The following is a 17007-nucleotide window of genomic DNA, read 5'->3' as shown; positions in this document are numbered from 1 at the left end:
TTTGCTATGATTTGAAGTGCTTTCAAGTATGTAGATGAAAGACACCTTTGTGACTATAAAGAACCAGTTCTTTAGTTTATAATAGTAATTTGGCACTTTTAAATGAGGACTTCAATGTACATTGGACACGTTACACATCCTAACAGGCAGCTTCTTTCCTAGGTGACCAAATGGACAGGAACTGACTCACAGAAGTTCACAGAAGCTACTGACATAGTTTGAACTTCAGTCTGTGATTTGTTCGCAGCTCAGACAGTGACCTACGGCTTATTACACCACTTATTCAGTAGTGACTATTTACCAGGCACTCTCATAGGTGCACGGTTTTCAAAGATGAATAAAACCAAGTTTCTGCCTTTCAAAAGCTCATACACATTCTATGTTCACTTAATCATCCTGTAGCTTCCCACATGGTTAATTCTAAAATGGGCAGCAGCCTCTTGAGTTTTTACCTGGACTCCAGCCTGGGAATTTATTATGAAATATTCCTGATAAATATGTTTTAGAACTAGACCTGCTTAGGCAAATTGTGTATCACACACTGAAAATACAAATATGTGTAGATATTTGGGTAGGACTATGACTATTTAGATATGAATGAGTAAAAATGCTCTTTGGGAAGTTTTCCCAATTAAATTCTTAACGAATAACATGTGCTATCACCTCTCTTTTAAAATTTATTTTCTTCTTTTAATTAAAATAATAAGTGTTCCTCTGCTCTTGAGCCAGTTGGTTCTAAGCCAGCTAGTTCTTGGCACCTGGTATGCCCCCCAGATTAACTTCCTTTCCTACATTTACTTTACATTTATTTCCGACTTTGAAGATCAAAAGTTCTTATAAAACTCCTTTTCCTTTTTCTGTGAGACAGGTAATCCAGTGATAGCCTGTTAACTTCCTTGTCTCTCAGACACAGATTTCTAAATTTTAGATTGGAAGAGACCTCAGAAATGGGTACCTCTCAATTTTCATATTCCCTGAAACCTTAACTTATTCGTAGGGTTGCATTCTGCCTTGTCAGTTTCCAACAACACTGGGCACAAACTTGAAAGAATGAGTGTGACAGCTACCAAAAATACTGAGGTAGTACTTCTGATTGCTCCTCAACCTTTTATGTCATATGTTGATACAAGACTATATCCATAACCCAATTAAAATGATTTTTAAAAAGACATTTTGGGTCGTCTGTACCACTGTTCCCTATTAGCAGGGATTATTAGAGATGATTGTATAGTTACACATGTCTCCAGAATGTATTTTGGATTTATATTTTCATGTGGTTGTGTCATGCTGGAAATTTAAAATAATTCAGACAGGATAATGAAGCTTTCCTATGAAGCTCAGACTCATAACATACAGAAGCTTCCCATTTTCCAAGCTGTGGGCTGTTGCCGATCTCCTCCTTGTTCTCTTCCTCATGTTGGGAATGACCAGTATCTTCACTTGGTCTAAAGAATCATTGGTCTAAGTACAGAGAATTTTCTCTGTCCCCACCTAGTTGATGCACTGTTAGTTTTATCCTTTCATGTTTGTTTGGAAGGTAATTAACATTTTTGCTTTACGTAGTAGTCATTAAAACCTTTTCTTCAGTTTTTGCAGACTGTAAGAGACTATTGAGGCAAGTAAGCGGGAAGATAATATGAGGATGTGGCAAGAGAAAATGTGCACTGCTACCAATAATAGAAACAATTAACATTTATGCAAAGTCTTCTTTAACTAACAAAAAATTTACACCATACTTGAATGTTTGACAATTAGAGGATTATGCAACTACATTTCTTTCCTTTTTTTTTTTTTTTTTTTTTTTGAGACGGAGTCTCGCTCTGTCTCCCAGACTGGAGTGCAGTGGCCAGATCTCAGCTCACTACAAGCTCCGCCTCCCGGGTTTACGCCATTCTCCTGCCTCAGTCTCCCAAGTAGCTGGGACTACAGGCGCCCGCCACCTCGCCTGGCTAGTTTTTAGTATTTTTCAGTAGAGATGGGGTTTCACCGTGTTAGCCAGAATGGTCTCGATCTCCTGACCGCGTGATCCGCCCGTCTCGGCCTCCCAAAGTACATTTCTTTCCTTAAATATTGAACGTCTTCCAATGAAATGATCTAACCAATCAACAACAAATCTTTCTCTAAATTGTGCCTACCGAGACATGGCTCATTTATTTCATTAGAAGGTAAATCTAGTGGACAATTTGTTTTGACAAGGCAAACTAAATTCTTCCCCTTTACTTTTCTCTTTACAGCATTTCTCCTTTGAGTATTTATCTTGAGTTCTCGATAACATTCGTTTTGAAGATAAGGGTAAGCCAGCCAACCCTGGAATCTGTGCTATGATAACCTGGTGCAGATCAGGTGAAGGGCATCTTGTGATTTTTGCTTGTTTGTAAAGAATTCTCATGGATGTAAGAAACTGGAGAGCTTGCCTGAAATAGCTTGCATTCTACCTTAAATTCTTTAAGCCATTTTTCATACAGGCAATATCCAGATATTGTTCCTCTGGAACAATAAAAGGGAAAGTAAGACAAAAGCTTTTGTATAGTGTCAAATAGCTTTGTGTCATACAACAAATATTAAATAATAGAGGTGATTTTTGAGAGCTTTAAAATTTATTGTTAATCATTCACTCATTCATTTAAGAATTTTATTGAATATTTTCTATGTCAAACTGTCCCATTTGAAGATTCTAAGTATTTTCCTATGACTGTCTTTCATTTTACCTTGCTTCGTTGTTCTCTATTCTGTTTAATTTATCTCTATTATTTAACACTGATAATATGACAGAATACTTGATTCTATAGTCTTAGCACTTTAAAAAGTATTTTTCTGGCCAGAGTAATCGTTTTTTTTTTTTTTTTTTTTTGAGTAGCCCAGGCTGGAGTGCAGTGGCGCAATCTCTCTCTGCCTCCTGGGTTCAAGTGAGTCTCCTGCTGAAAAACAACAATGCTTGGGAGAAGTCAAATGTTATTTCTTTCTGACGCAAGAAGCTTAATTATGATTAATTACTGTATTGGTTTTCTAGAGCTGCTATAACAAAGTACTACAAACCAGGTAGCTTAGAACAACAGAATTCATTGTCTCCCATTTCTCGAGACTAGAAGTCCAAGATCAAGGTGTTGACAGGGTTGACTCCTTCCTTCTGAAGCATATAAGGGAGACTCTGTTCCATGCCTTTCTCTTAGCTTCTGATGGTTTGCTGGCAATCTTTGGAGTTCCTTTGCTTGTAGATCTCTGCCTTCCTCTTCTTATGGCGTTCTTCCTGTGTTTGTGTGTCTGTATCCAAATTCTCCCTTTTTATAAGATAGTGGTGACATTGGATTAGGGGCCCAGTCTATTCCAATATCGCCTGTTCTTAACTTATGACATCTGCATTAATCCTATTTCCAAATGAGGTCACATTCTGATGTACTGAAGGTTAAGACTTCAGCATATGAATTTGGTGGGGGATACGATTCAACCTGTAACACTTATAATCCTCAGATCCTACTTTTAAATGCTCAGTGATTAGTGAGAGCTGTCCTTGGAGTTTGTGTCTTAATTTTATAAATATAAAGAAAAATAACACCAATCAAATATAAACAAATGAACCTACTAACCAATTAAACAACCCACTCCCAGCCAGGCATTCTAATGCTCAGTTGACAGATTGATGGAGACAGGTTTTGTTTCATAAGCACAGATTTATAAATGATATTCTCTTACACAGATTCTAAGAATGTAAAACTTAATCAATTGTAGTGTGGAAAATAAGTTCTAAAAAAAGAGTCGGAGAACAGATAAAAGAAAAAAAAAAAATCCCAAATTCGAAACTCTTCCGATTTTATATAATCTATGAACTAGGAAGCTGTAAGGGTGACACCCATCCTGCATTCTGTGGAAGTGTCCCAATCTTACCAGGAAAATCTTACATCCTGTAAACTTCACTTTCATATCTGAATAAATGCTTAATATTTACTAGAGTGGTCAAGCAAGTTATTTGGTGATGATGACTTGTTACATTAACTGGCACAAGCTTTTAAAAATACGAAAGACCCACTCATAAATAACTTAAGATATTTTTAGTGGTCATCCTTTACAACACACAACATTTAAAAATAAGTGACCTTTAATTTTAATGTATTGTCTTTTTTAAAAAAAGTAGAAATGAGTGTTTTGGTTTGATAGCTATACTGTGATAGATGTCTGTCTTTAATAAAATATAAATGTAGATACATTTGGAGATAGAGTTTGATAGGGAATAGAAAATTATGTTTTAACAATTCTTTTATCCAAATTATAATCTTAAACACTCATACAAAAATTACGGGAAATAAGTGCTTTCTTTTGGAGGAATTTTCATCTGAGATCCCTTACATGATGCAGGCAATTTTTAGGATTTTTTTTGTTGTTGTTGTTAGGTTTTTTGTTTGTTTTTTGAGACAGGGTCTGGCTCTGTCACCCAGGCTGGAGTCCGGTGACATGATCATAGTTCACTGCATCCTCAACTTCTTGGGCTCAAGCGATCCTCCTACCTCAGTCTCCTGAATAGCGGGGACTACAGGTACATGCCACCACACTCGACTAATTTTGTTTTTTTTTTTGTGAAGGCAAGGTGTCAGTATGTTACCCAGGCTGGTCTTGAACTCCTGAACTCAAGTGATCCTCCCACCTTAGCCTCCCAAAATGCTGAGGTTACGGGCATGAGCCACTGCACCTGGCCCAATTTTTAGTAGTTTGATATTTTATGTCCATCACCTAAATAATAACAATTTGGAGAATCTCACAAAGCAGCAAAACCTGTCATAGCTACCCTATGAATTACTATTTTCTAAAACCTTGTACTTTGCTGAAACTGAAAACAGCAACTTGAGACCAAGTTAGTGTTTTCACAAACAAGTAATTTAATTAAATTAAATTTTAAACGGCTGGATTCCATTTATTTTGAGGGCTTTTATGATACCAAATACTAGATGAGTTATCTAGGGCTTCTAGCATACTATGATACTAGAAAGCCATTTGAATATTTCACATCTTGTCTCGTTATTTTTTTGTGGACACTGATTAGTAGGGCAAACAGAAACTCTAGATATTCTTATGCTCACAATAAAAGAAACACACTTTCAAAATAAATCCAGAGGTTAATTTAATTCTATTTGTTGAAATAAATTTTTATTCTTTTAATAAGGCAAATAGCCATTTAAATAATAAGCAATACCAAAAAATGCTGGCAAAATCACAGGTACTGATGAAAACTCAGAAGCATTATTAGTCTTTTTCCTTGAATTATACATGGCATTTTAATTAAACAGCACTTCTTTAGTTCAGCATTCCACTTTAGCAGTGATAACTAAAAGCATCAATTCTATGTCTAGTTATAGCCAAGGAATATCAACAGAACGCTGGGGTCTGTTTGTTTGTTTATTCGATACAGAGTCTCGCTCTGTCACCCAGGTTGGAGTACAGTGGAGTGATCACCACTCTCTGCAGCATCAACATCCTTGGCTCAAGCCATCCTCCTGCCTCAACCTCCTGAGTAGCTGGGACTACAGGCGTGCACCATCATACCTGGGTAATTTTTAAAAATTATTTGTAGAAGCAAGGTCTTGCCATGTTGCCAAAAGCCATCCCCATTAATTCCTCCTTGCTAGCAGAATCTCTATTAGATGTTACTTGAAGAGCCTATACTCTCGAGGAAAGTGATCCTAGTTTCTGGCCTAAGAGCAGGCATATGACTTAGTTCTGTTCAATGAAGTGAAGGGAAAATCCCCTGGGGGTCTCCTGAGAGGAATATTTTCCCCTTTGATAAAAGAAGGGGCTACTAAGGGAGGCTTCCTGCCCTGTACTCACAGCTACTTCTGCCTTTGAACATGGTTAGAGGAGGACATGATGCATGGAAATCCTGCAACAATCTGGCAACTCTGTAAAGTCCAAAAGACTACCTGACATCATAGAGCCACTGGGTCAACACACCTACAATTGCGTTCTTGCAAACTGTGCGGGGAAATAAATCTCATTTGTTTACGCCACTATTAGGTGACTTGCAACTGAAAACATTCCTAACTGACATAAAAAGGCACCTATGTCCTACAGCACATTATCAATAATTACACGTGGGCTGATTTTCTGTGGCATCTATTTGCTCATTCATTCATTTAGTCAGTCATCAAATATTTCTTAAGCAACAAGTATATGACAGGCACCGTGCTAGGCACCAGAAATAGAATGTGAAGCAAGATAGACACATCTCCTGCAGTCCGAGTGAATAGGCCTCAGTTATTCAGTGTGTGGCTAACTTGTAACCCCTCTCCACCTTTTCCCCCCAGCTTTTAAGGCAGGTGATCTGCATGCATTTGCCACCTCAATTTGTGAAATTAGCCAGGAGATTCGGCCAGTGAGTACTAGCTACCTCATTAACAAATCAAAAGGAAGATTGATCCTTAGTTTTTTAAAGATTGCTGACCCCTAATTAGTAAACATGAAGACTCTAAAAAGGAATGATTGAAGTCAATGAAATTATAAAGAATGGAGATTCAGCAAGCGTGAACTTAACTTCTAGGTACTCAAAATAGGATTGCTTTCTGAAAGTTAGAAAAACAAATTTTTGAGGCAAATAAAATACTGAATGTAGACAAATAGAATTTTTTTTCAGATAGGAAGTGAAAACCACATTATAAAAAGCAAAGCACACATTCAGGAAATACAGAGATCAGTGAAAAGATAGCTCTCCAGCAGGTTACTAAGTTTTCTGTCCCTAAGTTCCTATGAGAAGTAAATTAACATTTGAGAACTCACCGAGTCCCAGGCACTCTATTTGTGGCATCTCACATGAGCCTACATTAACTATGCAAAGAAACATTGCTATTTCCATTTTACAGAAAAGGAAGCTGATGTTCAGAGACTTAGGTAATCTCATCGCATAATTAGTAAGAAATAGAGTACTGATTAAACTCAGGTTTGTCTAGAGTCAAACAGCACATCCCTCTACTATGCCATACCACTTCCTTAAAGACAGGAGGCAAACCACTATGATCTCTTACAAATTACCCTTTTGCTCCAAAGTCAGAGTCTGAATCTTGGGTCAATGGAATGTAGGTTAATTCCTTCTGGCATTTATAGTCTTGTTCCTGGGAATGGTTTCCAAAATAATGTGTAATTTCTTAATAGCTGAACCAGGAGATAAAATTTATGTTCAAAGAAAAAAAAAATAAAGGATATTTAAATTGGAAAGGAAGAAGTAAGAATTATCCCTATTTGCGGACAACATAATCTTATATTGAGAAAAACCTGAAGACTCCACCAAAAACCTGTTAGAACCAATACGTGAATTTGGTAAAGTTGCAGGATATAAAAATCAACGCTCAGAAATCAACAGAATTTCTACTGGCCGACAGTGAATAATCAGAAAAAGAAAAAAGAATGCAATCCCACTTACAATAGGTACCCAAACAAATAAAATACCTAGGAATAAATTTAGACAAAGAAGTGAAAGATCTATACAAGGAAAACTATAAAACATTGATGAGAAAAGTTGAAAAGGATACACACAAAATGAAAAGATATCTCATGCTCATGGAAGATTACCCAAAGTGATCTATGGATTCAATGCAATGCCTGTTAAAATACCAATGATATTCTTCACAGAACTAGAAAAAGCAATCTCAAAATTCATATGGAACCACACAAAACTCCAGAAAGCCAAAGCAACCCTGAGCAAAAACAACAAAGCTAGAGACATCATGCTACCTGACTTCAAAATGTATTAAAAATCTGTAGTCACCCAAAAGGCATAGTACTGGCATAAAAACAGACACATGGACAAATGCAACAGAATAGAGGCCCCAGAAACAAGTCCACACACCTACAGAGAACTCATTTTCGACAAAGGTTTTAAGAGCATACACTGGGAAAAGACGTTTTCTTCAATAAATAGTTCTGGGAAAGTCGGATATCCATATGCAGAAAAATGAAACTAGATGCCTATCTCTTACCATATATAAAATCAAATCAAAATAGATTAAATACTTAAGTTTAAGCCCTGAAACTATGAAACTACTAAAAGAAAACACTGGGGAAATGTTTCAGGATATTGGTCTGGGTAAAGATTTTTTGGATAATACCTTAAAATCACAGGCAACAAAAGCAAAAATAGACAAATGGGATTACATCAAGCTAAAGAACTGCTCAGCAAAGAAAACAATCAACTTACAGGATGGGATAAAATATCTGTAAACTATTCATCCAACAAGGGATTAATAACTAGAATATATAAAGAACTCAAAACAACTCAACAGCAAATAATACATAAATCCAATTTAAAAATAAGCAGATGATCTGAACAGACATTTTTCTTCTTTTTTTTTGCAGACGGAGTTTCACTGTTGTTGCCCAGGCTAGAGTGCAATGGCGTGATCTCAGCTCACTGCAACCTCCGCCTCCTGGGTTCAGGTGATTCTCCTGCCTCAGCCTCTTGAGTAGCTGGGATTACAGGCACGTGCCACCACATCCAGCTAATTTTGTATTTTTAGTAGAGATGGGGTTGGTCAGGCTGGTCTTGAAGTCCTGACCTCAGGTGATCCACCCACCTTGGCCTCCCAAAGTGCTGGGATTACAGGTGTGAGCCACCACGCCCGGCCATGAACAGACATTTTCAAAAGAAGAGATACAAATGGCCAAAAATATATGAAAAAATGCTCAAATTTACTAATCATAAAGGAAATGCAAATCAAAACCACAATGAGATATCATCTCATCCCAATTAGAATGGTTATTGTCTTCCTGATCAAAAAGACAAAAAAAAACAAATGCTGGTGAGGATGTAGAGAAAAGGGAATCCTTATACACTGTTGGTGAGAATGTAAATTATTACAGTCATTGATATGGTTTGACTCTGTGTTCCCACCCAAATCTCATGTGGAATTGTATGCCTAGTGTTGGAGGAGGGGCCGGCAGGAGATGATTCAATCATTGGGGTGGACTTCCTTTTGCTGTTCTCGTGATAATGAGTGAGTTCTCATGAGATCTGGTTGTTTAAAAGTGTGTAGCACTTCCCCCTTAGCTCTTTCTCTCCTGCTCTGCCATGTGAAGATTGTGCCTGCTTCCTCTTCACCTTCCGCTGTGATTGTAAGTTTCCCGAGGCCTCCCCAGACATGCCTCCTGTACAGCTTGCAGAACTGAGAGTCAATTAAACCTCTTTTCTCCATAAATTACCCAGTCTCAGGTATGTCTTCATAGCAGTGCGAAAATGGACTAATATAGTTGTGGAAAACAGTATGGAGGTTCTTCAAAAAACTGAAATTAGAACTGCCATATGATCAAGCAATCCCACTGCTAGGTAATCAGTACATTGATGAGATATCTGCATGTCCATGTTTATTGTAGCAATAGTCATAATAGCCAAGAAATGGAATCACATTAAGTGTCCATCAACAGATGAATGGATAAAGAAAATGTATACATATATGTGTGTGTGTATATATAGCAACATATTATTCAGTCATAAAGAAGAACGAAATCCTGTCATTTGATCAATATGGATGGAACTGGAGGACATTATGTTAAGCGAAATAAGCCAGGCATAGAAAATTATTACATGTTTTCACTGATATGGGAGTTAAAAAATGTTGATCACATGGAGGTAGAGAGTAGAATGGTGATTACTAGCGACTGGAAAGAGTAGTAGGGAGTGGGGATGAAGAGAAGTTGGTTAAAGGGAATGAAAATACAGTTTAATAGAAAAAAATAAGTTCTAGTGTTTGATAGCACAGTAGGGTGACTACAGTTAATAATAATTTATTGTATATTTCAAAAGAGCTAGAAAAGAAGAGTTATAATTTTCCCAACCCAGAGAATTCATTAATGTTTGAGGTGATAACCCAATTATCCTGATTTGATCATTATACAATGTATGCATGTACCAAAATATCACATGTAGCCCAGAAATATGTACATTCATTATGCATCAATCAGAAAAGGTCTAGATTAAATACCAGAAGGCTCTTCTTCCCTCTTTTAATTTCAAAACCAATTGATTCCAGTAGAGAAGTCTTCTTTCTCTTGAGAGGGTGACAGAGTTATATAGGGACAATGTGAATAATATTTACACTCAGGGTTAACCTGGACATGCATATATAGCAAAATTAATTAGAGAAAGATTTTGACCAGTAATCTTCATAAGTATTCCTCAGAAATGCTTATCCACTCCTTCGTGTGTTGAACCATCAGTTTATATCTGTGGTGGAACTTTTAGGTTTAGTTGTGTAGCCAAACTGTCTTTGTTTGAATATGTTTGGCAGAGAACTGGAAGTGTTAGTTATTTTGATCTTCTATATGAAGGCAATAGCTAGTTAATTTGACCAAAAGGTACAGTTAGGGCACTTCTGGGACATTTTTACAGTGGTGATTTTATATACTGCTATGGTTTGCAAAGCAATTTGAGACAAATGGCACTGATTAGAAGTCTCTGAAATATGTGAACACAAGAAGTCAGAAGAGTTGTCATATACTTGTGCTTTGAAAAACACGAACAGCTTGAAAAGAGAAAAAGTGCCAGATTTTCCCTGGGGCCAGATAGCACAATCAAATAAAGGTAGATACCAATTTAATGCAATTTATGAGACTTCAGTGAGGAATTATTTCCTAAATATCCAATCATCAGCTCATTATCACCTCACAATACACAGATTAATAAATTTAATTTGCTAAGATTACAGTCTTGTTTGAGTTGTTCAACTGCTTGTAAAGTGAGACTTTTTTTTTAAAGTAGTACATGGCTCACATCTGTAATCCCAGCACTTTGGGAGGCCGAGGCGGACGGATCACTTGAGGTCAGGAGTTCGAGACCAGCCTAGCCAACATAGTTAAATCCCGTCTCTACAAAAAGTAGCTAAGTGTAGTGGTGGGCGCCTGAAATCCCAGCTACTCAGGAGGCTGAGGCAGGAGAATCAGTTGAACCCGGGAGGTGTAGGTTGCAATGAGCTGAGATTGTGCCACTACACTCTAGCCTGGGTGACAGAGTAAGACTCCATCAAAAAAAAAAAGTAGTACAGAGGTACTTCTGTGACACAAATACAAGCCTTTACCATTTTACCATTGGTGTTCAACTTTACCTTAGATGGTCCACCCTACGAAGGACTGAACCACAATCATCATTCTGTATCAGTACACATTTACCTTAAAGGCAGTAGACTGCACATGATAAGGACAAACAGATTAGAAATCTCTAAAGTAATTGGTACTAAGAAGAAATTAAGCTCATTTAATGATACACTACCTCCTCATAAACTGAAAATTATAGTCTAGGTGTTTTTCATTTGCATTTTTAAATTAGTCAAAACATTAATGTTTTCTAATGTGATTTCCTAAGGTTGCTTTATTGTTTTTAATCAAAGGCTGGATACATTTCAATGCTGAGGCAAATATAAAGTAGATTATACAAAAAACATGTACCTCATGACCACAAGAAATTATACGTTAATCTTGCCACAGAATAATAATGAGCCATGCCTGTGTATCAGAAAAAAGGGCGGGGACAGAAAAGGGGAAGCTCACAGCCAGTGCTGGTGGAGACTCAGGTAAGCCTAAGAAAACAATCCTTGAAGAAGTTAAAGTGAGCCTCAGCTGGACTTCCACAATCAAATGAAACCTACATGTTCAAGCACACATTCTTTGGGATTTATAACCTCAAAGATACTTTTGCCAATCAATTCTAGCAACCTATTTTGTAAGTTTTTGGCAACTCTTTAGGTGTATATTGAAAATCAATCTTCATACATAAATGTGATGTTCTTCAGGAAGCAAAACTTCAAATATGCATCGCTACGTTTCAGGTAACAGATGGACTAAACAAATAAAAAAGCAATTAATTTAAGTGCAGAAGCATCAAAGCGGTTATCAAACCAAGGTCCCTACTTAGTGATATTATTTTCCAGGTTATGACTATTTGGATCCAGGAGACAGATAAAGTAACCCGAAAATAAACAAGGATCATATGTTTCCTTAACGAGTACCTCAAAATTCCCCAGAGGTATAATCATGAAATCAAGTGCAAAATCAAGAATAGAAAATCATCACCCATTTTCATCTTAAATAAAATAATACCTATATATATGTTAGGAAGATATTGAACTTTCTTTAAAAACTATTATTGCAATTCGTATTTTTAAAACTTTAATTAACATTTTATAAATCAGCATCCTTGAAGAAAATTTACAGTTGGCCCTGTTCAAAAGTTGGGGTGGCATAAAACCTTGTGTTTGAAGACTTAAAGCCTCAGAAAGTTTAAATTAATCTTTTTGTTTCTGGATACATAATATATGCTCATTATAAAAGTAATACATGCTCATTATATAGAAAAGCATTAAGAGGAAAATAATAACCATAAATACTGTTATTGAATTGCAATTTTGATTAATCTGATCTCAGAGACCAACCATTACCTTAATTTACAAATGAGGAAATAGAGCTTAGAGATCAAATAAGTTGCCCAAAGACACAAAGCTGCTTATTAACAAAGATGCAACTCTTTCTCCTGATTTCTAATCCGAAGCTTGCTTCTGATGCACCGTGCTCCCCATTTTCTTTCCAAACCCTGATCTTTTGCGTTCAGCCCCTTAAGTTCTCCTTAAATCAGTTTCTTTTCCAAACCCATAGTACACCGAATCACCAACCCCTATCACTAAAAACCTTCCCTACCTCTAGAGGGACACACACATACAGGCAATGGACCTTTGGGGTTGATATGATGTACAATGTCCTTGATCAAAGACCTTGTACAATCACTAGAGGATTAAGTGGGAAAACATGAAAGCACACTGAAAACTGAAAAGACCTGTGCAAATATTCTTCTTTTTGGTAGAACATTTTCTAGATATAAAAAATGATTCTCAAAAATACATTTCTTCTGGTACCACAGAAAAATTCATCTTCTATACTGGATAATAAATCTGTATCTAATGCTGCTTTATAAATAGCTTTAAAATAACCTCCTTCATATTGTAAAATCTATACTTATCATGTCCCCTTTAAAATTTTATCACTTATTTCCCTCTACAGTGCCAAGAAATTCCTTTTGACTATTTTTGAGATAACAAAATATTTTTATAAAGTCCCAACTCCCACATCTTTTAATACTGATTACAAAATTCAGTAGTAAGCAGTCTGAAAATAAACATGGAAAACCTCCAAAATATTTCATTTTTACTTAATCTCCCCTTGTCATATCTCAAAGTATAAAACTGAGTTTTGGGCAACATTAAATAGGTTGTTTATTCATCTTATGGACATACAGTGCTCTGGAAGTGGAGCTAGCTATCACCTGGATTTGGGCAGCAGGCTTCACACTGACACTCTCCGACAGCCCCTGGTATTAAGTGATTCCCACACAACCAAGGGGGTAGTGGTACCTCCCACTGCTACCACCCTGGTTTTATGCCGGCCTACACCATCAGTGCTAAGTTACTTCTAACATTTTTTTGGTACCTGAGTACCTGTCATCTTTAAGGGAGCCGATAGGGAGAAAAAGCCATATTTATGCTTATTGGCATCACCTGTGTTGTTCCAAGCTTATTAGACAGGTAAGGGACAGAATAACAAAGCAAAAAGAACAAAGGCCTTGCAATCAGACAAGTCTAGGCTTGAATCCCAGCTCTGCTCCTCTCTAGCTGAGTGACCTCTAGTGAGTTATTCAACCTCTCTGTCTCAGTTCCTTATATGTACTCTGGGGATAATATCAGTATTATTTCATAGGGTGTTGTGAAAATAAAATAATATCTGATAAACACCTTGTGTCATACCTTCCACTTGTATAGTGCTCCAAATATATGGTGTCTATTGTTACATATGTTGATTCAATGTAGATAACACTGCAATGAAATGTTTCTGACAGACATCCTTGGGAGGGGCCTTCATACTGTATTTTTAACTTTTCTTAAATGCTGATATAATTACTGTAGCCAGTATTTCCTAATTGCATCAGAGAAGAGGGCTTTGTCCAGGTCACTTGATAAAAGTCTTTATAGTTCTAGGATTTTCCTCATTACACTATTGTGTGAGCACAAATTAAGGACCCAAGACTAAGGATATTGTCTAGGGATTTTATGACTGAGAGACATCATTATCTTTTACTATGTTGCACTCATAATTGACATGCTATAATAATTGGGTATTTTGTGAAACTTGATAAGGGAAAAATCAGCAGTATGGAAGTAGTATTTACTGGAAAAAAAAACAAAATAGAAGAACAGACACAAAGATAATACCACTAAGAGGTTGGGGTGGGGAGGGAGCTGGAAACAGGGACTCTTGCACTGGAAACATGAACTATGTCATAAACGAAACATTAAGGAACTCTGAACTTTTTGACAGCAGCGCAAAATGCAAACTTCATGAATACAAGTTTATGGTCAGCTTAGTAGGGATCATCTTCAAGGTGCTGCTTAGAAACAGTGTAAAGTATCTGAAAGGGAATATTGAGGATTTGAGAATGTGTAACAGGAACTCTGCTTAGATGAATGAGGTGTTCTGTGCTCTCTTCTGTGAGGGGCTTGCAATCAAACTGCAGTTGAAAAGGGCATCAAGAAGACCAGCTAAAATGGCTGAACACTTGGGAAATCCATCCCTGTTTATACAACCTGAGGAAGGCAAGGCTAAGCAGCATCTGGAGAATGTGCAGAGGATACTGTTGTGGTGATACCAAGCATCTGTCTTGCACGCTATTGAATTCAGACAGAATACAGAACAGATTTGACATTGTCATATGAGAGAGTTAGATTAGACAGCAAAAGTAACGATCCATGGTAAAAGTTAAGAGACTGAAATATTTATTAAATATAATTTTATGTATCTTCTGGCTGTATATGGAGAAAACTAAACAGTTAACTTAATTCCATGTTTTAGTTTCCAGTCAGTGTAATGGACAAGATTTCTCTTTTCTTCTTTCCACAGTCTCTTTCTATTTGATTAAGATCTCCTGAGACTACATTTGGCCTACATTTATCTCAATCAATACCATTACTGAAAAATGGCAAACTTTTCTTTTAAGAATATATATACACATATTTAATCAAGGTAAAATTCGCATAACGTAAAATTCACCATTTGAGCCATTTTGGTGACTTTTATTATTTCACAGTGTGGCAAAACCATTGCCAGTATCTAGATTCAGACCATTTTCATCACCCCAAAGGGAAACTACATGCCCATAAAGCAGTCACTACCTATTCTTCCCTCCTCCCAGCCTCTGAAAACAACCACTATGCTTTCTGTCTCTATGGATTTGCCTTAGGAGCATATTTCTTTTGGAATCTACTGAATTCTGTATGTAATTTTTCCAACTAGAAACTGTAGACTACTGTGTATATTTGTGTGTGTGTGTGTGTGTGTGTGTGTGTGTGTGTATGAGAGAGAGAGAGAGAGAGGGAGACAGAGAGAGAGAGGAAGCAAGAGAGCACCCCCAGTGAGAGCCAACAGTCATAAGAAATTTTGCAAGGTCAAATCTATTTGAAACGTTCAAACAAAATGAAGACCTGGAAGGATATTTATCTTTCAATAGGATGTCTGTAATTTAAAGTGGATGTTGAACTTGAACTTCTCAAGAGCCATTCATTCATATTACAGAAATATAAAACAGTTCTTGAAATTTGCCTGTTACACTGAGAAATATTTTTGAATGGAAATGTGGCTTTATAGCTCCTAAGTTAATGTAAAAAGGTTCACATCCAACAGAAGCACTGTTCTGGATCGGAGCCCTTCCTGTAATAGTTGGTGATAATCCTATTACTTTTTTTCTTTGGAGCAGTGGAATACTGACCATTCTTTATTCTGCCTTTGTCCTGGTGAGCACATCTGATATGGCAGAGGAAACTGAGGATGCCTGACCGGTAAGTGAAAAGGCAACTTAAAAATCAAATGATAAAACCATTTGTATTTCCCAGCCATAAACACTTTAAATGAATTTTAAATAGCTATATACATTTTATTCTGGCTGGGATTTTTAAAAAGTTGATTAATCTAGTTACAAACTTTAAAAAATGTTGAAAATGAATTGGCAAATGGTCTTTAGGGTATCTATTATTTTTTGTAAACTCACTTAAAACTTGCATGACTTTCTTAGTTAGATTAAATTGATGGGAAAGTTGTATATTCTGTGTTCTCAAAAACATATATATAACTTTTGGAAGAAATCTTTTCAACTGGTCAAATGTTTTCTCAGAAGGAGGAAGAGCCTGAAGGGTCTTGTGATTAAAGCAGTGCTTTGTAATCTAGCATGTCAAAGCCAAAAGAGCTCTGTCATTTTGCACTTTCTGAATAGTTTGAGGATTTTTATTCTATTTTCATTTTCAATTCCTTTCCATTTCATAAGCCCCAACTAACATATCTCAACTATTCCCATTAATTAGGATTTAAGATTCTCCTTTCACAGCTCATTCACTGGTTTTAATGTCAGGAACCTTGCTTGTTTTCTTTCCAAAGTATCTTTTCTACTTGCTTCACTGCAGTATCCCATCTGTTCTTTACAACATTCTCTCAGTTTTGGCTTCTGGGAACTCCTTGGTGACAACGGAGAACAGAGACTCCATATCACATTTTGAGGTATATGCTGACTTAGCCACTCTTTCCACAAATACTTCTCAAACAGTGTCTACGGGAAGTAATTTTTTTTTTTTTAATCAACCGAACTTTTAAAAAGCCATCTGGAAGTTGGGGACAGCATGACACGCCTTCTTATAACATATAATAATTAATGTAAAGCACTTGGAGGTCCTTGTTGCTGAGACATGCTCTGACAAATTGTGCAAACTATCATTATCCTTTGTGCTTTTCTTGAGGACCTGTCAAAAAATTCATCTCTAATAAGGGATCGCCATAAAGTGGAGGGGTTTATTTACCAGTTCACTCCTTCACTTTAGTTCAGTCATCTGAATATACTTGGGCTTATTCTCAAGGATGCATGTATAAATGACCCTATTCTCCACGGTCAGCAAACCAAAACCTCTCTAAACTGGGAGAAAGAACTTGAATGTCGTGTGAAAGAAAGGAAAAAAA

Source organism: Macaca fascicularis, chromosome 12 (genome assembly GCF_037993035.2).
Source record: "Macaca fascicularis isolate 582-1 chromosome 12, T2T-MFA8v1.1".
In the NCBI taxonomy this organism is placed as follows: Eukaryota; Metazoa; Chordata; class Mammalia; order Primates; family Cercopithecidae; genus Macaca; species Macaca fascicularis.
Note: the sequence above shows the minus strand (reverse complement) of the source record.